Source organism: Ictidomys tridecemlineatus, chromosome 3 (genome assembly GCF_052094955.1).
Source record: "Ictidomys tridecemlineatus isolate mIctTri1 chromosome 3, mIctTri1.hap1, whole genome shotgun sequence".
Classification (NCBI taxonomy): Eukaryota; Metazoa; Chordata; class Mammalia; order Rodentia; family Sciuridae; genus Ictidomys; species Ictidomys tridecemlineatus.
In genome coordinates, this window is record NC_135479.1 from 35,564,160 (window position 1) to 35,585,449 (window position 21,290).

Sequence of the window (21,290 nt, forward strand, 5' to 3'; positions counted from 1 at the left end):
GGCGCTGGCGAGCCTCCACGTCTTGCCCCAGGGCTGGGCTGGCTTCCGACCGCTGTGCTCTTTACGTGTCCCTCGGTCCATAGAGACCCCGGGTTTGAGGGGCGGGCAGGGCAGGCGGTCGGGGTTTATGAGAGGCCGTGGGACACCTCCCTGGCGCATCTCTCCGCGAGTGTCTGTCTCCCCCGTGCGTCCTTACAGCAGGCGGCGAGTGTGCGCGGTCGGTCTTCCTCTCCCTTAACCGCCGCAGCAACCGCGCCAGCGCCCGCGCGAAGACTGGGGTCCTTTCCCATGGGCCCTTCCCCCACCTCTTCCCCCACTACAGGGTTAGGAAGGGGGCCACGCCTCCTCTTAGGGTGAGGTCAGCGGGAGCAGGACAGGTCTCTCTGAAGGGGTGTGTGTGTGTGTGTGTGTGTGTGTGTGTGTGTGTTTGGGGATGTTGTAGGGAAGGGGTCATCTTATGGCTTCTTGGGGGCACTGTAGAGCTGACCAGGAAAGGAACTTCCTCCTTCTCACCTCCTGGACTGGTCAGTCCTGGGTGGCCATCTGATCTCAAATGTCCCTTCCCCAATTCTGAACTGTGTGTCTGCCTGCAGGGACACCTGACTTCTCTGAGAACCTGGAGAGAATCCTCTCAGGCCAGCGTAGGGTCAGAATATCAGAAGCCCAGCCCTTCTTCCTTCCTCTCTCTCCTCCACCTGGTTTGGAACCCTTAACATTTCCCACAAGAGACATGTCCACAGCCCCTGCTTCTTTCTGCAAGGGAACCCTGACAGATCCAGGTGATCCAATCAAGTTCCCATCACCCCACTTCTCACAGCCCAGTCTCTAATAAAGAAAGGAAAGAGTGAAGGGCCTGGACACAGAGAGAAGCCATCTCCTTCCCCACCTCCATCCTCATAAAAGGCAAATATGGAATCAGCAAAAAAGAAAAAAAAAGGGCAAATAAAAAGTATAAAGTCATCCAATTAATAATTATTCTGATGGACTCATCAGAATTTACAGCGAGGCCAAGAAAAGGGGTGGAGGATGGGGCCACATAGGACAGACGTGGGGGGCCTTCTTGTGCCTCACCCTCAGGTGAGAGCAACGGCGCCTCCTGCCAAGTTCTCGTTTTCTTGCTCGCTCCTTTTTTTTTTTTTTTATGGGGCATCCTGAGTGTAAAAAATATGACTTGCCTTTATGGTGCTCCAACAGGAATGAAGCTATAAAATTATGAACAGTTTTTATGACGGCTATTCGGGGGATGCTTTTATATTGATGGTATACAGCCTGAATCTGTCTTTTTTGCATCCCACCCCCCTTCCCTGGGCGGGGAGGGGAAGTCTGTGTAACTATTTTTCATGCATTTAATATATTAATTATCCGGTAAATGCTCCCCAGGCTGTGCTCGGGACATTGGAGAGTGACAGGTTCTCAGAGAGCCTCCAAAGGCAGCGCATCAGCCTGCAGTGTATTATGTCGGTGAGGTCAGGGTGGGGTTAATGTAACTTTTTATTTGCTGATTTTTCATAGGCGGGAGCAAAGCTGGGATGGAGAGAGGGAGGGGGAGGGAGGGAGATGGGGGGAGGGGGGAGGAGAAGGTGCCATGAGAGCAGAGATAATAGTGAGGCAGAGCTCTCCACCCCTAGTTCACCTCCGTCAATGCCAGGAGGCTCTATTAGGTAGGGAAAGAGCAGTGGCCTTTCACTCTGGCCTCAACACCCAATGCCATACACCCCTGGTGACACTCCTGGGCATGGGGCTCTCCCTGGTGCATCTCGTACCCTTGAATGTGTGCCTGGTTTAACTCTCTGACTCCATCCCACTCTCTGAAACTGATACCCAGGGTCTCAGGCCTGTGGAAAAACCCTACAAGCTTACCTGGGAGGAGTATCTGATCACCTTCCCTTTGTATATTTCCGGGCCTGGGCTTGCACTCAGCTATGTGGCCATGCACATATGTGGGCTGGCCTTGTCCCCTGATCCTGCCTTATTCTTCCTGCTCTCACACATCAGATTCTCATGTAGACTCCTCACCCATTCACAAAGCATCCCCAATAAATAAGGGAGCAAACAATAGGTCACATTGGTTCTGGAATCTCTTTGTCAATGGTGCTAATTGCCCCTATGCCTAGAGCTGAGACCCTGTTCAAGGAAGAAAATATGTCAGACAACCCAAGCCTTCCAGAAAGCCCAGGGGCAGGGCCTAGGCTGCCCAAGGCCAAAGTAAGCACTGTGCCTGTTTGTGCATCAGGTCTTGAGAAAGTGCAGATTGCTGCTGAAAGCAAACTGGGCCTCTCTGTTCCTGGCCTCCTGCCCCCGCCCTGCCATCTGCCGGCCCCAAGAGGACAGCACAGGTGGATCTTCTCTGCTTTGATTGGTCTGGGATCCGAGTCCTGGAGTCCTACACTTTGGGGCCTTTATTTTTGTTTTGCATAGTTGTGTGGGTTTTTTTTTAAAAAAAAAAAAACAATAAAATGTTCAATCATTCAGAAAAGTAAAGACATCATTATTGATTTATGATTGGTGTAAACACACTTTTGTGTGTGTGTGTGTGTGTGTGGTGCTAGGGATCAAACTCAGACTCATGCGTGCTAAACAAGCACTCCAACAGGGTGGAAGAGACACTTCTGCATGTTGAGGTAGGAAAAGGGCCACTCATGCTAAACCAGGAGTCCAGACGCTAGGGTTCAGGGTCTCAGCTCTGCCTAGAAATTCTATGTGGTATCCCTTTTTCCTTCATTACAAAAGATCAGGGGCTGGGGATGTGGCTCAAGCGGTAGCGCACTCGCCTGGCATGCGTGCAGCCCGGGTTCGATCCTCAGCACCACATACCAACAAAGATGTTGTGTCCACCAAAAACCAAAATAAATGAATAAATATTTAAAAAAAAAAAAAGATCAAGTAGCGAGGTGAATATTCCTGAGGCCTTGCAGATCCAACCACCCTTGCCCACAGGTGGCACTGATGCCTGTGTGTGTGTGTGTGTGTGTGCACGTGCGCACGCATACACAAGTCTCATCCCCCTTTAAGGAGAGAAATTAAGAGCTCGAATTCTAGAAATAGGCCTGGATTCAGGTCCTTGTTGCTTTGCTACTTCCTGCTCAGTGATGTTGGGAGAGTTTCTTCCCTGCATTCAGAGTCAGCTTTCCCATTTGTAACTTGAAGCTAGTTATATGGCGGGGGGAAAATTAATAATGTAAAGAATAAAGATATTGGTACAGGTAAGGTGCTTAGGTAAATGTCTAGCACAAACACTATTGCCATTGTTATTGTTATTAATGTCATTACTATTATTATTTAGATTCTATCCACTCTTACCCACCCTCATTTTATATAACACAACCTCGGTGTAGTTACCACTCCTACAAATTCTAAGTCCTGTATTCCAAGAAGCTATTTCCTCTTGGGTATTTAGCTTGAGTTGGGGCACACTGTGAACAAGTGTCTAATTATGGCCCCCAAAGCAAGGTTTAGTAGGCATTTGCCATTGTCTTTCTGTTAAGTCAGCACAGGGAGTCACATTAAGGAGCTGATACTCTTGGGTACCTTTTGAGGGCTGGGGGGTACCACATGCATTATCTCTTGTTTTTCTCAATGACCATATGAGGTTATTAAACAATCCCTCTGGTGAGGATCCTGAGGATCAGGAGGATTTAGTCAGTGACATGGCAACCTGAGGTCACCTGGGTGATAAGAGCCAGGGTTGAGATTCAAGTTCACCCAATGCAGAAGTTCATGTGCTTATCGTTTCTTTAAGCTGCTTCTGTCTCTGTTTTTAAAATGATACATCACACCGCAGCAGTGATATGATAGCAATCTAGTAAAACTCTGAGTGCTTACTGTCTCCTAGGGACTGGTGAGGGGCTCATGTGTTCATGAGATGTTGCTGCCCTGGAGGAGTTTAGAGGTCACTTGGGGGAGATCAGACATTTCGTAATGGGCACGGTCGAGAGGCCACTACTGACAGCAGCATCAGCCCTAGTCATTAAGGCTTGCTCTGTGCCAGGCACCCTGCCAAGAATGTTATCCCATAACACTTTCATGTAGATACTACTACTGCCCGGTAGTTCAAAGTCAGGGTGCAGAGGACTTGCACAACTTGCTAGAGGAGTATTCCACCTTGGAACCTAGGCAGACTGACTACAGAGTGGAAGCTTTCAGACTTGTAATGTGCTTTGTGCCAGGCACCTGCCTGTTCCAGTTCCCTCCTATGTTCAGGATTCTCATGCTCATTTAGGTGTATAGAAATGGTCCCTTTAATTTTTTTTTTTTTGTATCAGGGATTGAACCCAGGGGCACTTAATCACCAAGCCACATCCCCAGCCCCTTTTATGTGTTTTTGTGTGTTTGTTTGAGACAGGAACTCACTAAGTTGCTGAGGCTGGCTTTGAACTTGTGATCCTCCTGCCTCAGCCTCCTGAGCTGCTGGAATTACAGGTGTGCACCACTGCACCAGACCCTTTTTAAATTAAAAAAGTTTTTGCACCAGTATTTAATGGGAGTATTTTAACTGCCATGTTACTGATCATAATGGTAACAACTAACTACTAACTGAAATGGTAATTAACCTTCAAGAGCTTAGTACGTGTCGGGTGCTGTGTAAAGTGAGTTACTTACATTTCCTCATCTCTATTTCTCCACAACCTTATGAAGTGGGTACAATTATTGTCATCTCCATTTTACGGATGAAAAAACTGAGATTTTGTGTGGGTTAAGCAATTTGCCCAAAGTTACACAATAAATAGTAGAGCCAGAATTAGAGTCTAGCCAGTCTGACTCCCAGAGTTCAAGCTCTTAACTGAAATCTCTTAATAATTGGAGAAAAACTATGGAATCAAAGGGTCAATTCCCTTGTCACCTCCCCTCCACCCTAGTCCAGGTAGAATTTTCTCAGAACCTTTAAATATGTGTGTGTGTGTGTAAATATAGATAGATAAATAGTGAGAGAGGATTCTTTCCCATGAATATGATCATTCTGTTGTATCATTCTGCATAGTTCTCCCTCCCTCATTTATGTCAGAATATGCAGCTTTATTTCATTCTTTTAATTTCTACCTAGTATTCCCCAGAATGGGTTCACCATAATTTTCTCATTGATGGACAGGTAACCTGATTCCAATTTTTTGATATTGAATGCAATGAGCAATACTTCCTGAGCATTCTAATATAGGCCTCATGTGTGTATGTGCTCAGTACTTAGAATTAGAATTATTGAGGAACAAAATGTACCTTTAACTTTGTGTGTGTGTGTGTGTGTGTGTGTGTGTGTGTGTCATTGAGGACTGAACCCAGGAGCACTCTAATACAGAGCTACACCCCAGTCCTTTTTATCTTTTATTTCGAGACAGCGTCTTGCTAAGTGCCCAGGCCGTCCTTGAACTTGTGATTCTCCTGATTCAGCTTCCCAACCACTCGGGTTATAGGCATGCGCTACTGTATCTGGAGCCTTTGACATTTTTATAGTTGTTGCCAAACTGTCCTCCAGAGAAGACTGTACACTCTCCCAGAAGCATATGAAAGGACCCCCATTTCCTCATATCCTTGCCATAATACACATTTCCCCCATTTATTGCTAATGGGTGCATTAGGAAAAAAACTGTTATTTTAATTTCCTTGATTATTCTGAGACTTCTTTTATGTTTATTTGCTGTTTTTCCTGCCTTCTTTGCCCTTTTTAAAAAAATATTTATTTTTTAGTTGTAGTTGGACACAATACCTTTATTTTATTTATTTAGTTTTGTGTGGTGCTGAGGATTGAAACCAGGGCCTAGCTCTTGATAGGCAACCGCTCTACTGCTGAGCCACAACCCCAGCTCCCTTCTTTGCCCTTTTTATATCTCATTGATACATGTACTTTGCCTGTTTTTTGAGTGGTGGAGGGTTTAAGGTTTTTTATAATATTAATTTCCTGAGTATAAAGTAATACACAGATAGGCGCTGTAGTGCATGTCTATAATCCCAGCGACTCAGGAAACTGAGGCAGGAGGATGGCAAATTTGAGTCCAGCCTGGGCAACTTAGCAAGACTCTGTCTCAAAATAAAACTAGAAGGGGCTAAGGAAGCTCAATGGTAAAGAGTCCCTGGGTTCCATCCCTAATATCCACCCTGCAAAAAAAAAAAATTAACAAAACAAAAATCAGTAAACTTCTGCTCAGCCTCTAGATGTTTTTTGTCAATAAAATTATTGGAGCCTAGCCATACCTGTTTGCTGACTATCATCACTGGCTGCTTTGGTGCCACAGTGGCCAAGATGTGCTGTTGCGACAGAGACCATATGGCACACAAAGCCTAAAATATTTACAGTCTGGTTTTATACAAACATTCTACAGAAAACATTTGCTAACTCCTGCTCCCCCTATTCTGGAATAGTGCTGATGTATAGTTTTAAATTTCCTAGTAGCCACATTTTAAAAAGCAAAAAACAAAAAGGCGAAATTAATTTTAGAATGTATTTTATTGAACTCCATATAACCAAGACATCATCATTTAAACATGTCATCAAAATTAAAATAATTGATGAAATATTTTACTATTTTTTTGGTACTGTCTTTGGAGTCTGTTATGCATTTTATATTCAGAACACATCTCAATTTGGACCAAATACAAGTGTTCAAAATCCGCATATGGCTAGTGCTTTACCATATGGGACACAATACCTCAAAAGCACCAGTTTTGTCATCTCTGAAATGGGGACAGTGCTAATGCCACTCTTTCTACGTGATTGTTTTAAGAATTGAATAGGGTTCTGTATGTGTGTGCCATTTGTAAAGGGGGGCGCACATGCCCAGGAGTTGGGGGAATGCAGGAAGGACTAGCTGAGGACAGGTAGGAATTTGATAGGTAGAGTGTAGTTGTAACCAAAGATAGTTCCAATGCTTTCTTTCCTGTTTTTTTTTTTTTAATACTTTTTAGTTGTAGTTGGACACAATGCCTTTATTTTATTTATTGTTATGTGGTGCTGAGAATCGAACCCAGTGCCTCACATGTGCTAGGCAAATGCTCTACGGATGAGCCACAACCCCAGACCCTCTTTCCTGTTTTTGTTTCTTCTCGTCCCTGGTTCAGTGTCTGCTGGAAGGGACTCAAACTCTGAGAGAGCATGAGGTGTTCTTCCTCACTCATTCCAGAAGAGACCTACTGCATTTTTGATGTTGAACCTCCCCCAAAGGCCCCCGTGTTAAAAGCTTAGTCCCCAGGATGGTACTATTCGGAGGGGGTGGAACCTTTAGGAGGTGTGGCCTAGTGACAGGTCATTGAAGGTGTGCCTTCGAAAGGTATTCTGGGACCCTCGCTCCTTTCTCCCTCTTTGCTTTCTGGGCATAAGGTAAGTGATTTTGCTCTGCCACACACTCACGCAATAATATGCCACTTTGCCCATAACAATGGGGCCAACTGATCATGGACTAGAACCTCCAAAACTGTGAGCCAAAATGAACCTTTCAGCTTTATAAGCTCATTATCTCAGGTGTTTGGTTATAGTAATGTGAAGTTGACTAACACAACACTGTTCCAGTAATTCTTTAAGTGCCCCCATAATTTCCTGTGGGCTGAAATTTAAATTTGGCTTTTTAAATTCATCCATTTGTCAAATATTTATTGAATATCTGTTGCTCATCAGCCTCTGAGATGGAAGTTCTTTTCATCAAAGATATTCTCAAAATATGCACTTGCATCAGAGTTATTGAAATTACAATCGAGAGGCAAAGAGGAGGGAGTGAAAGGTGTTCAGGGTAAGAGCCAATGGAACATTAAATTAGGCTCTGAGCTTCTTGACAACCAGGGCAAAAAGGGAAACATATTAGGTGGCATAATTTGCACTCTCTGGGAGGGAAAAAAAAAATGCTGCTCTGGATTGTTCTATTGCTACAACCAAACAGGCAGTCCTCACGCCCGGCTCTGGGACTCTGAGCAGCATAATGGACAAGGCCTTCCATTGCCGGTTTACAGCAAGGGCAGCTGTGATCTTCCGTGGCTGTGTCTTGTAAAAGCCGAGGGCACAGAGCTAAAGCTCATACTCAGTGAGGGCAATCCTGCAGCAGGTCTAACCTCTGTAGTCCAGGTATGTGGCTTTTTAGGGATTTAGCTTGAAGCAAGGAAAGTGTTTAGAACACCATGGGAAGGTTCGCCCAGCTGTCTGTCAAATCCAGCCCATCTTTCTCTTCCACAACTCCGAGTCTAGGGTGGGTCCCTGTCATTTCCTGCCTCCTCCCTGGTCTCTCCCCTCACCCCAATTCCCCTCCACCCAGCCACTAGTGATTTTTCTAATACACAGGCCTGACCATCACCACTCCCCCACCCTGCTGCTGACTCACAGCCTTTAAAATCCATCTGTGATCTAAGTGGTGGGACTTGGGTGAATTTGTTTGCTCTCAGCTTGGAATTTTAGATCATTATTTGAATTCTTTATAACCAGTGTGGATCAGGCTTGTGAAACAATAGGGTGATTTTACTTTAGGAAAAAAAAAATCTGGGTTGAGATGGGCTGATGTGCTAAGAAGTTAACAGTGGCTACCTCTGGTGAGACTGGATGATGTTCCTTTTTTCCCTAGACTTGGGTATATTTTGAAAGTAAAAAAAAAGAAAAAAGAAATAAAAAAATGAATGCTTCTTTATTGCTTTCATCTTCTTCTGAGATTTCCCAACTTCCTTTGCTAGTTTATTACATTTATTACTTACTATGCATCTGGCACTGTGCTAGGCACTCTTTAAATTAAACATTACCAATGTCAAGTCCATTCTGTGGTTGAAGGAACTAAAGTTGGAGGGATTATAGAACTTGCCTGAGGTCACAAGGCTGGATCCACAGAGCTATGTGTAGGACCTGGGCAGTTTGAAGCCAGAGTTTTGAGTTTTACTTTATACCATAGTCTACCACTTAGCACATGGGGTCTTTTATTGTCTTACCCAGTGTGGTAGTGGGCATATTCTAGGTTCAATAAGTGTTTCTAATTGAATAAAAGTGCTTCCTAAGTATCACTTCTGTGGGGGGAGTTTTGAAATGCCTGTTGATTTTTTTTTCTCCCTTCATGGTACCCTTATCTCTCCGTACCCCTGCCCTAGTGGAGGGATGGGGCAGGTGGGAAGCCAGAATCGGGACAGCTTTGGATTCTAGTCTTCAAAAGCTCAGGGCCTCAGGGGAATGGATGCCATTTCCAAGCTTAAAATTCAGACATGGCTGGATCTCAGAGGATGAAGCCTGAGCCCAGGTGATCCCAACGAGCCAAAAGGGCAGGGGCAAAAGGTGCAGGGGACATGCAGATGGTTTTGTGGAGAATCCCATGCCTGGGGTAGAAGGAGCAAGAGTCACTAGTGTGCTTGTCACCAGTACCTGGAAGAGCACAGAGCTGTAGGTGCTCTGTGGGCAAGAAAGAGGGTCCTCTTCAAGGGCTCCTGGGTGAACAGGTAACATGGAGAGCCCTTGGTGCTCCCTCTGGCCCCCAGCACTATGCAAGTGCCCTGTAACTTAGCTATGAGCCTAGGGAAGGGGCCAGACCTAGAGGAAATCCAGAAACGATTGAGAATGAATTTTTTCTCCTATTGCCAGTGAAATGAGGACTCAGAATGGAAATTAAATTTTGCTTAAAAAAAAAAAGAAGAAGAAGAAGAAGAAAGCTTTATCTTATGCCTTAAGTCTGTGGACTGAGACTTTTACTACACTTTCCTTAGCTGGGCATTTGCTCTAAGCTGAAGAAATGTATTTCAGGGCTGTGCTTTCCTCTGAGCATGTGGAAGGAAGCCCAGAATCCCAAATCACATACCGAGATTAGAATGTCCTAAGACATCGGAGCCCAGAAAAGCGGACAAACATCCTAAGACAAAAGTGAAGGCACTTGATAAATGGTCTCCCTACCAGGAAGGTCTCCCCACGGTGTATACAGGCGGACTGGAGGGCTCCTCAAAGGCAAACTCAGGGTCCCGCTCACACACCAAGGCCTTTTTGGACACATCACGCTCTCAGAGAGGAACTTGATTTAGACCCGCAATTCCATGCCATCAACCACGACAAGAATGATCTTGGCCTGAAAAACTTTCAGAGCAGATATGACTGGCTGCCCACGTCAGCGTCACTGATGCCCTGGTGAGCTGCCTTCTTCTGAGTGGCACTGTTCCCTGGGGAGACCTTCAAGAGGAGTGAGCCATGAAATGGCTCCCAGGGGGACAGAAAGAGAAGGCCTGCTGTATGCAGTTACTTACCAGTGACCCTGTCAATCTGAGCTTGTGCCCGCCCCCTCCCAGTGGATCTGGGCCAATAGGGTGGCTGCAGTGTGGTGGGAACCTCACCAGGCTGGAGATGCAAAGTCTGACTCAAGTTTATTATTATTATTTTTTAATTAAAAATTTAAAAAATTAAAAATTAAATAAAGATAGAGCATTCACCTCGCATGGGTGAGGCACTGGGTTCGATTCTCAGCATCACACAAATAAATAAATAAGTTTTTAAGAATAGAATAAATTCAATTTTTAAATTTTTGGGTTGGCTCCAGTTTCAACTCTGCTATTTCCCGCTAGGGCTGGGTACCCCCATGTCCCCTTTCTGAGCTTTTGGTGTCCTCTGCTGGGAAAGCCTTCCTCACACAGTGGTGGGGAGGGCGCTTAGTAAGCTCTCCATGGCTTCCTCTGAGGATCCCTCATCCTGTTTCACTAGCAGCAGCCTCATCCAGTCTTAGCTGCAACCCCATGTCACCCGTGGAAATCCCGTTATCCCATGAAAATGGTGTGACTCAATGCAATTAGGATAAGAAGAGGCTCAGGGCAGTCACTAGTGGTAATATGGCGGCTGGGAGACAAGGGGCCTCCTTACTTCCAGGAAGCACTGGGTGTCCCCCAAACCCATGGACCCTGGGGCTGGTTTGGGGCCTCATGGTTGACCCCAATACTGTCCATAAAGCCATGTATCACATATTTCAGACAAATAACTTATTATTCTCTTCCCCTGGGCTCTGAGCAGGCCTGTTGTGATTGTGGGCTGTTCACAACCACAAAGGAGCTCTGAACCTGGAATTCTTTTTGTTTTAGTTGGAATATATACAACAAGAAAGCCACTGGGGTGACCACCTTCCCTGAATATCATCTCATTCCATCCCCAGAACATTACCTGCATGAAACTTTACACCCGTCAACACCCGTGAGATCAAAGTGTAGAACATCTCCAGTCTCACAGTGGACTGTCCTGATTTCTTTTGCCTGATCTTGAACTTCATGAAGTAGAACCATATTGTCTACCCTGTCTTGTGAGATTCATCCACGTACTGTGCTTCAGTAGATTGTTCTTTGTAATTGCTTCATGATGTCTCATGTCATGGATAGACCATAATTTATGTCCCCAATCTGTCATCGTTGGACATTTGGGTTGTTTCCAGCTTTTGGCTCTTACAAATAGCTTGTGTCTTCTGGTGGGCTTTATGACGGGTCATGGGGTACATTTATTTTTAGTTTTAATAGATATTACCAAATATTTTTTTCCAAAGTGATTTACAGTCCCTCCAGCAGTAGATAATAATTCCCATTGCTCCACATCCTCATCAGCCCTTGGGATGTCAGTCTTTTACATTTTTGCCCTTCTGATGGGCATGTGGTGCAATCTCATGACGATTCAGCTTTGCATTTCTCTGACCACAAATGATGTTGAGCATCCTTTCCTTTGTTTATTGCAAGCCACTGTTAAAATGTTCTCATGCACTTACTGCAAAGGATTCAGATGACCTCTACTTCTGCCCAGTACAGCTGCAGCAACTGGTATTCCTAACATGGAAGTTGGTTCTTGTATCTTTCCTTCTCAAAGCCTATCTGCAGCTTCCCCTTGCCATTTGGATCAAGACCTGTCCCTAGTTGCCCTGGCCTCCTGCACACTAGCTTCATCTAAAACTGTTCACCCCTTTGCATTTCAGCACTCTGGCCTCCTTTGAACATTTGAATTGTTTCCAGGTTGTCATTACAAACAAGTTCATGTCTTTCCCCTTCCCAGAATTCATCATGTTCCGTGATTACATACCAATATGATTAGTGGATTGATATCGTTTCTGCAGCTAGATCATATGCTCCATAGAACCAAGCCCTCTACCTGTCTTACTCATGAATGTGTCTCCAATGCCTACTGTAGTGCCCAACACATAGTAGGACCTCAGGATATATTTGTGAAATGAGTAAAGGCATTTACAAATTTACAAATGAAGAAATTGAGGCTTGGAGAGGGGAAATGCCCTCAGTGCATACCTGGAACTAAAAGCCACGTTTCCTGACTATTTATTTGGTGCTCTTTCCACCAAAGCATTTTGAGGTCCCTTTTGCACAACTTTATCTTAAGGATTGTTACATTATGGTTATATTTGCTGTCGCTGTTGCTATCAGCTTCTTTCCCACCGTCATGTCAGTTCCCAGAGGGCAGCAATGGTGTCTCTCTCATTCACCACTGGGTCCCCAGTGCTCATCAAAGTACTTAGAATACAGGAGACAGCGTTTGTTGAATTGACAGTTGACTATTGGAATTGATGCATTGTTAGTATAGACCAGTATAAAGAAAAATCTCAGCTCCTGCTAAAAGCTGATGCTATAGGCCTGTCCACATGTTTTCATTCGGATGGAATTTTATGGGACTGATTATTGTTCAAATTAAGAAGCTGATGACTGGTACCTGGAAATCTATGCTAAGTGGCATTCCCTGAAACCTCAGTAATCCAAACTTCCTCTGGTCATACCTGGGAAGTTTGACTTTCATTTGCCCTCTTGGGAAAAAGTTAGCTTGAATCCGAAGGATGGAAAGAGGATACCCAAAAAGCCACAAGGAACCTTCCAAAAGGAATTAGGACTTTGCTCATTGTTGGCAAGCAAATCGATTCTGCTCATTGCAAATGAATCTTATTTGTCCACCATCAAGTCTTATCTGCTCTCCGTAGCAGGTTCTGCAGCTGCGCTGCTTGGCAGCAGATGGGCTCCAAGGATGGCAGCTCTGTGGAAGTAATAAAGTGGCATTTCTTTTCCAATTGTCTCTCATTGAGACCTCTTGGTAATTCAGATTGATCGTCCTGTAGCCTAGCTCTGGGACTGACTGGGGGAGGTTTGTCTGGGTTGGGACTTTTATTGTTGTTACAGGAACTGAATGATATACCCAGCAGTATTGGTCCCCAGCTGCCCAGGGACTTGGCCCTTTCCAGCCAGGGGCCAAGGCCTGAATGTGGGTGAGGGGAAGAGGGACTGTGAAGTCTGGAACCAGGCTTCCAGGCTCCAGGTCCAGTGGTCTTTCCAAAATAGCTGATACATCCTCAGGAATAGATCTGTGATGGTCTCCAACTTCCTGCCTTGGCAAGGAGCTTGGTGCCCCAGAATTCCCAATGGCCAGGCCTTGTCTGCCGTGGGAATGCCTTATCTATCTTCAGACCCATCGATCCGGGAGTCCTAGGGGGGATCCAAGGAGGTGTGGAGGATCCATGGTTCCTTAGTTCTGAGCTGTTTATCAGTTTTCTTTTGATGAGCAGGGTCAGTCTGAGGTTCTGGGGTGCGGAGGTGAAGCTGGGGTCTGGAAGGGTGGTGTATACCCTTCACACGAATAGCTAAGCCTGGGCTAGAGTCTCTGCTCAGCTCAGCTCTCTCCAAGGTATCTTGTTTAAAGGGCCAGACCCCCACCCTAGGGCTTGAGGCCAGCCTTTGCCCCCTCATTCCCTTTCCTTTCCATTTCTGTGAATTTTTTTAGTTCTCCTCCTGGCCCTGTCTTCTCTCTCCCCCTTTCTTCCACATCCTCATCCCTTCAGACCCATCTACCCCTCAACCCCATCTGACTGCCAATTGAAAAGGCCTGAAAATAATGTGAAATAATATAGTTTATCACCCAGAGGCTGCTGACAGGCAGTGCGGCTACCTCTGAAAACAGGCGGGGAGGCAGGGAGGGCGAGGAAATTATAGGCTGCACAAAGGAGAAAAAGTTAAAGTGAGAGCTCCATAAAAGAAAGTGGAACTATTATGCTGCAAAATGCCAACTCATTACAAAGCGGCCAAATAAGAGAGAAATACGGCGCTGCCTGTAATAGCAGTTTACAAGGGAACATTGTACAGCAACAGAAGAGACGCTGCTATAATTTGCTCTAACAACTCCAATTATCCCTTTTATTGATTTGGCAACACATTTAATAGGAGTAGCCACACCTCTTCTGTTACAAATCATTAAAGGTGTTGAACGGTGTAATTTTAAAATTGTCCTCCTACAGTTGTCAGTATGACAGCATAATTCCCCCTGATTTCGGCTATGTAAACACCCAGGCACAGTCATTTCCCCCTTACAAGGCCAGAGATGTTGTCAGCCCGGGGTTTTTGTGCAGAAACATCCATTTAATGCATATCTTTTTTTCCCCAGCCGGCTCTCCTAATTGCAGTGAGGTTTGGTTTAGTGGGTTTTTTTTCCTCCTTTCTTTTGCTCTCTTTCCTTCTTTTTTTCCCCAACTAGGAGGTGTGTGCGATGGGGGGGGGGGAGTCGGGGGAGCGAAATAAACAGGCTGTTTGGCCTTCTCTTTCTTCCCTGGCAGCCTTAATTGCTACTTAAGCCCGGGCCCTGCACTTAACATCCGGGGGGCAGGACCGGCGCCCGCTGCCCAGCCTCCCGGAGCGCGCCCCCGCTCTGCGCCCGAGCTCCCGCCAGGGAGCCCCGGGCGCGCACGCGCTCTCAGCCCCGCGTCGGCGCGCACCGGCCAACCTGCGGGGCCTAGGGGTCCGCCGGGTGGCAGGGCGCGAGGTCTGCAAGAGGCCACTGCGCAGGGGCTGGGGTCACCTCGGGGCCCAGGGAAGCCGGGCCTTGGCGCGGGCGCTGAGCGAGTCCCCGCGCCGCGTTTTCTCTGCGCGCAGGTGGAGCCTTTAGTGGGGCCATTTGCTCTGGATGGACCTTTTTAGCCTGCTAGCTCTTTATAAAGTTTTGTCGGTTTTTGTTTGTTGTCATCACTGCATCTCTGGATTTAGCCTAGTGTCCTCAACAAATATTTATTGAATAGAAGGACACATGATATGAGGAAGAGAGAAAGTAGGTGGCCCAGGGCTAAGGGAGGGAAGAGCTGGGCAGGGTGGCAAGGGGGTTGTGTACTTGTTGAGTGTGACCTTGTGCGATTAGGTGGCGTGTGGATCTTGGTTAGGGCAGGTTCATGTCCCCCTCCCCGAGACCATACTCAGCTTCCACCACACACACACCCAGTCCAGTGCATGGGCAGGAGCCCTGTCTTCGGTTCAAAGCCCCTGGACAGCCCTCACTCCTGCTAGGAACCAGTGGCCCTGCATGGAGGAAAGAGATGTGGTTTGAGTCAGCAGCTCTCTCCAAATCCACTTCTGTGAAATCTTGGGCAATTTTCCTTTGTAGAGTGGAGCTGGGCCTAGAGCTCCAAAGAGGGGCCCACTTTCAGCAACACCTGCTGCTCTCCAGGCAGCTGAGCAGGGTATTAGAGCAAAGGGACCTCCTAGAGATGACTTTCTGCATCCCTGTGCTCTACCTCTGGAATTGGACCTAAGCTGCCACAAAGGGATTTAAATTAAACTTAAAGAATTCCAGCTCTTAGGACTGCAGTGATTCCAAATTAGGTGATAGAGGAGTCTCTTAAGGTTAGGAGAGAACTTTACTGTGCACTGGGTCAGCTGAAGGGCTCTTGGTTTGGGGCAGGGACTGGTGACCCAAGCATAACACTCACAGCCTGAGCTGTGCTCTGCCTCAGAGTCTCCAGGAGCTGAGCTCTTGGCCTTGGTTCCCAGGACAGTTGGGGGATGGAGGGCAGATGACTTCCCTGCCATCCATCCACATACCTGCAGACATGCTTGTCTGCAGAACCTGCTGTCTCTCTCAAGGGCAAAGTTTACCTCCCATCCCACGCCTCCATCCCCAAAGGGGAAAGCTTGGGGTCTTCCAGGAAGGCATCTTCTTTAGTACTAGTGCATAGCAGAGGTGCTGGCATGTGTGTGCACGAGTACACATCTCGTGTACTCTGTCCTTGCTCTCTGAGCACTCCTGAGACACTCTGCCTTTCTCCATCTCAGCATCTCTGAGACACAAAGCCATTGTGGGTTTTTTTCTCTGGCTTTCTTCTTGAGCTCTTCGGGACTTCTTCTTTTCATCTTTGTATTTTTTGCTGAGTGTATTAATTGCTGATTCCACACTTGCTATTTCCCAGCAGACCACGAGCTCTGGAGGCAATGACTGCCCTTTATCTCCATGTGCCTGCACATAGTAGGTGCCTAACACGTTTCTGTGGGATTAATGAGTAGATGTCAGATTTTACCTAAGAATCCTTTTATATCTGCTTTTCTGGGTCTCTCTGACTCTCAGATGCTGGTCTTGGGGCTCTGTATAGAGTCAGATCTGGTTTATTCTCAGGCAGATGTCTTCAGGTCTGTTGATCTATCTGAATGCCTCACTGTGTAGCTTCACCTCCCTCCCCAGGCCTCGGACATGGAGTTGAAAGGTGCTGTGCCCAAGCAGGTGTCCCTGCTGGGCAGCTGGACTTCCAAAGCTCTGCCTCTCTCAGCTTCTCCCAGACTTCATCACGAGAGACTGCGAGTGCCTGAAATTGATCTCCTCTTTCTCAGCTGAGGATGGGGGTGAACCGTGGTCTTCTCCATCTCTTCCTCTCACCGTGACCCCAATCACAGCACCTGCCCTTGTCTAATTGGCCAGTGTCAGTGGAAGGGGGAAGGGAAGGCTGATGTCCAAGGAGAAAATCCCATTAGGGGAGCCAGAGCCAAGTTATTAGTGGTTAAGATGTAATTGGGGTTGGTGAATAATCTCATTAGATTCTTCACGTATTTATGGCGCATCCAGCTGTGTGACCTCTGGTGAGGTGCTTCACCTCTCTGATGAAATAAGACCTCAGTGTTTCCTAAGGACCTCTGAATTTCTGGGATTATCGCCGCTGAACTCTTGATAACTTGCTCTCCCTAGGGAGGCATTCACTCATACCTTGCCTCTGAGTTAATTTTGTAATTGCCTGAATTCCCCTCCTAAACTCAATACTCCTTAAGTTCAGGGTTGTATTTATTCCCACAGCTAAGTGTATAGTAGGTGATTTATCAGTTTTCTGAATGGATGACTGAATGCTGTATGCACCGTGATTCATAACAGTGACATAGAATTCTTAGCCTGCACTTAGGCAATACAGAGTGATTTGGGGGGAGATGAACCTGCCACCTGTTCACCTGGTGAACTTCAGGGAGCTCCTCGGTTTCTTTTTTTTGCCTCTATTGCCTCATTAATAATATGCAAATAATAAGGGCTACCACATACAGCTTTTGTGAGGATTGAATATGACCATCTGTATAGCTAAATCCTTAGCCGAGTGTTTGGCACTTAGTAGGTCCTTACTGTGTATTCCTACTCAGACCTTAAATAGAGAACAGGCACTATTTAACTCAGCTGGTGCACTGCTGTGACCAAAGGTCCTAACAATAACAACACAGGGGAGGAAAAGTTTATTTGGGGCTCACAGTTTCAGAGGTCTCAGTTCACAGTTGGCCGACTCCGTAGCTCTGGGCCCAAAGATGGGTGTGGTGGAGAAGGCTCCTCAGGGTGTGGCAATCAGGAAGCAGAGAAAACTCCACACTCACCAGGAACAAATATAAACCCCAAAGACATCTCCCCCTACCCATGATCTGCCTCCTCCAGCCACACCCTACCTGTCTACAGTTGATCCAGTTTGTGGAATCCCACTGATTAGGCTAAGGCTCTCCTAACTCAATCATATCACCTCTGAAAATTCTTGTATTATCTCACACATGAGTTTTTGGAGGACACTTCAAATCTAAACCATAGGAGGCACCAAACCCTATGGACCTCAGAAAGGCAGTATGGAGTGGAATTTTGGGATTGAGGCTGGGGAGTAGGGATTTCTACAAGCAGTTAGGTGCTACTTTCTTGTGCCTTATGATGAGTCTCCAGCTTCTTTTTCTCTCTCCACACTCTCTCTTCCTCTCAACACAAAGACAAATAGCAGGTGCTCAGAAAGTATCTGTTGAATTAATGAATAAAAGGAAGACCCTTTCTTTGTGGCTAAAGATAGATTCCAAACTAGGCTTCTCCACGGAATCACCTGAGATCTTTTAAGCGATCTATTTCCTTGCCCCTCAAATCCAAAATCTGTCAGTCACACACACGTACTGATGCACAATCTCCAGGCTTGGGCTTGGAAGTAATATTTTAAAAAATGTACCCAAGTCATTGTGACCTGTAGATAATTTGGGATGTGACCAAGAGGACAGGTTTAATGCATATTAGAAAATAGCTGTTATCTGGTTGTAGGATATAAACACTAAACATTGAACCATTATCTCAGCCTTGTTTATGAACCCACATTCGTACATATGTCCCACTCCCATGTCTCCTCAAACACACGGGGGTCATTTTGAGGGTAACACTTTCAGGGGTGAGAAAGGATGAATATTTAAGTGGGGCTTGGGGCTGGGCCTGGAGGGGGAGTATGGCCCGGCTCCCAGGTATGAAGGACCAGAAGCCTGGGGCTCATCTGCAAACTCTCTTCCTCCAGCTCCATAGAGGCCCCAGACAGCTTCTCCTGAACTCCCCACTTGCAATCTTGAGAGGAGATGGGAACTGGGGAAGCAGCTCTGTCCCCGTCAAGATGGATCAGCGCAGCCTCGTTTTCCATGGTGTAAAGGGCAGTGGTGGGATGAATAACGAAAGAAAAACAAAACAGGGAGAAATAAAAGCTTCTCTGTGGAGCATCAAAATGTTTTCATGTTTTTGTGCCGTTGGTGTATTGGGTCTGCAGTGATTCTCATTACAGGGCGTTACTTCTCTTGAGTATGACCAACACATGCAGGGTTCCCCCTAGCTACTCACACAATCCTCCAAGGGAGAGGCCATTATTATTTCCATTTCACAGATGGGGGACTCAGGGCTCAAAGAGATCAACCTACTCAAGTTTAGATAGCCCACAGAGGTAGAGCTGCAGATGAACCCAGATCCTTGACCTCCAGGCTCATGTTCTCCCCCCATGCCTTCCTGGGAAGAACCCAATGTCAAAGGGTTCGGAAATTCACTCTGAATGTGGATTGAGCCTCAGCTGGGGGCAGTTGGCTGAGTCTAGGTCATTGCTTTGGTTCCCTCCATGAACCATCTCTTGCTGGGAAGAGGGACAAGTTCTCTGGACCACATCCTTGTCTTTCTTTTCCTGGTCCCTGTCCCTCCTTCCTGTTGCTCCTTCCTAGTGCCCCCAGCCCTTCCCTGAGTGGCCCTTCCTCACATGCGTGTCAAGTGCCCAGGAAGCTCCCCTCCCACCCACCTTCCCCTACGCTGTTTTGTTTTAATTCATTCATTCACTTGTCCATTCATCTACCAAGTCAGCAAAGTACTCAGCAAGCTTGACTAGGTTCTGTGCTGGGCTCAGGTGTCCAGAGATGAGGAAGATAGGAGCTCACAAGCAAGAGAGGGCAAGCAAATTCAATGCCCATACCCTGAGACCAGCACTCCACAGACAGACCAAGGGTGGAGAAGGGGGGGGGAGCTGCCTTCCAACCTGGCCCTATGCAAACTGGGCTTTTCATGTTTTATGTGCAAAGAGCCCAACTGGGATGGCTAAAAATGCCTACAGTGTGGGACAATGAGCACCTGGAGGCACTGGCTGCCCTGAGCATGCCCAGCTGATCAGTTACATGGGGCACTACCTTCCTTGGGCTTAAGAGGGTCTCCCCTCCTCTAATCCTCTATGCCTGGGGCTCTTCAGAAGGTTTCTTTATTCTTGGTAATTTTCAGTTCCCTCAAAATGATCTGACTTTTCAGAAGGGCTTCTCCTCCTTCTAGGCCACGTTCTTCCCAGGAGTCCTTCCCTCTGTGTGTGTGTGTGTGTGTGTGTTTGTGAGACAGAGCAAGAGAGGTGGAGAAGGAACACATCCTCACAGGCATCTCACCCTTTCTCCATTGCTGGATTTAGGCAGGAGCTGAGAGCTGATGCTCCCATTCTGAGCAGAGCCTTGGATTGAGAGCATGGTTGTCCCTAGGACCTGGCAGCCTGGTGGGGAAGAGAAGCCAGGCTCATTTTACATGACTTGAGAGCTCTCACTAGAGCCTAGGTCTCAGACTGGAGCAAGCGGGAGAGGAAGGAAGAGGAGACAGAATAAGGACAGGCTTTGACAGTAGAGGGACCAAGGAAAGATGCATGGAAGGAACAGCTACCTCCCAGGAAGACAAGAACAAGGGACCCTCGCTGGGGTCCCCAGGGGCTGTGCATTCAATCCTTAGGTGGGCAGAACCAAGCCCCCCAGTGGGGGCAGCACAGGCAAGGTGCAAGCAAGGGGGAATTCTGGGGTCTCCAGGGCCAAAGGGTTAAGACTCCCCGCAGAAAAAGTTTGTGGTGTCAGCCCTTTTCTCTCTCCCTCTCCCTCATCCTGCCCACCACCTCCGCCAGCCCCCAGCCCCATCCTCCTCCTCCTGTCCTGTTCCTCCTCCCTTTTCCATTTGGAAGAAGGAGGCTTGCTGTCTTTGTATTTTAACTGTAGCAAAAAGATTAAATTGTTTACGAGCCGGGAGCCTCGGCTGGCTGGATGAGCCGGAAGAGACAAAGATAGACATTCTAATTCTCCCCTGTTCTCTGGGCCTCCGTCCCCCTGGCTGCTGCTAATTCTTTTATCTGCCCCCAACACTCCAGGCATTATGTGCATTCATAAAAAAAAGGGGGGGGGAGTGGAGAGAGCCCTCGCCGAAGCCAGCAAAATTACTGTTCTCTGCGAGGCTTCTCCGATAGCAATCTCTTGAATGCTGATTACTTTCCCCCCCTCTCTCCCCTGCCCCCTCCCCCCTTCCCCAGCACCCAACATAAGTTGGTCTTTAACCCTTTATCTTTAGCAAGCAGAAAGACACGGAAAAACATCTCACTCAGTGGGTAGAGGGGAGAAAAAAAAAAAAGCAAAGGGTGGGGGGGGGGAGGGAAAGAAAAAAAAAAACCCAGCACAGAGAAGAATTACTGTTATCTCCCCACCAGAAGAGGAACAGCAGAGATAAGGGAAGCCTGAAGAATTAAAAGAAACGCAGCGTTGGGGGCTCTAAATTCACGCCGAAGCCGGTTGTATTTGTCTGTCACGGGGGTTCATAATTTTCCGAGGTTGTTTTGATAGACTTATTGTGCGGACTGCATAGAAAACTCATCAGCATTTGTTGCCTCTGAGCATTATTGTCAGAGGTAACTGCGTGTCTATAGACTGGGGGAGATAATGGCTGAAGTCGAAAGCAGATAAAGCCGGGGCTCTTCTCATTAAGGACTATCTCGGCCTCCGCAGACCGGCTGGGATTGAGTGACTGGGGCGGCGGCGGCGCGGGGCATACATTATGCCCGCCAAAGCGA

At 47.0% G+C, this 21,290-nt stretch overlaps 1 long non-coding RNA gene across 4 annotated transcripts in view; it reads left to right on the plus strand.

Moving 5' to 3' along the window:
- LOC120884145 (uncharacterized) overlaps positions 1-19,353 on the plus strand; it is a 59,610-nt gene extending 40,257 nt beyond the window's left edge. For 3 of the 4 annotated variants that reach the window (XR_013436174.1, XR_013436177.1, XR_013436175.1), the window contains 2 exons: positions 1,381-1,461; positions 2,234-2,421. This is a non-coding gene — a long non-coding RNA (uncharacterized LOC120884145). Of the gene's footprint in view, positions 1-1,380; positions 1,462-2,233; positions 2,422-18,479 lie in introns of those variants that run through there. The other variant, XR_013436176.1, reaches the window with a different exon arrangement.
- The last annotated feature ends 1,937 nt before the right edge of the window (positions 19,354-21,290 follow it).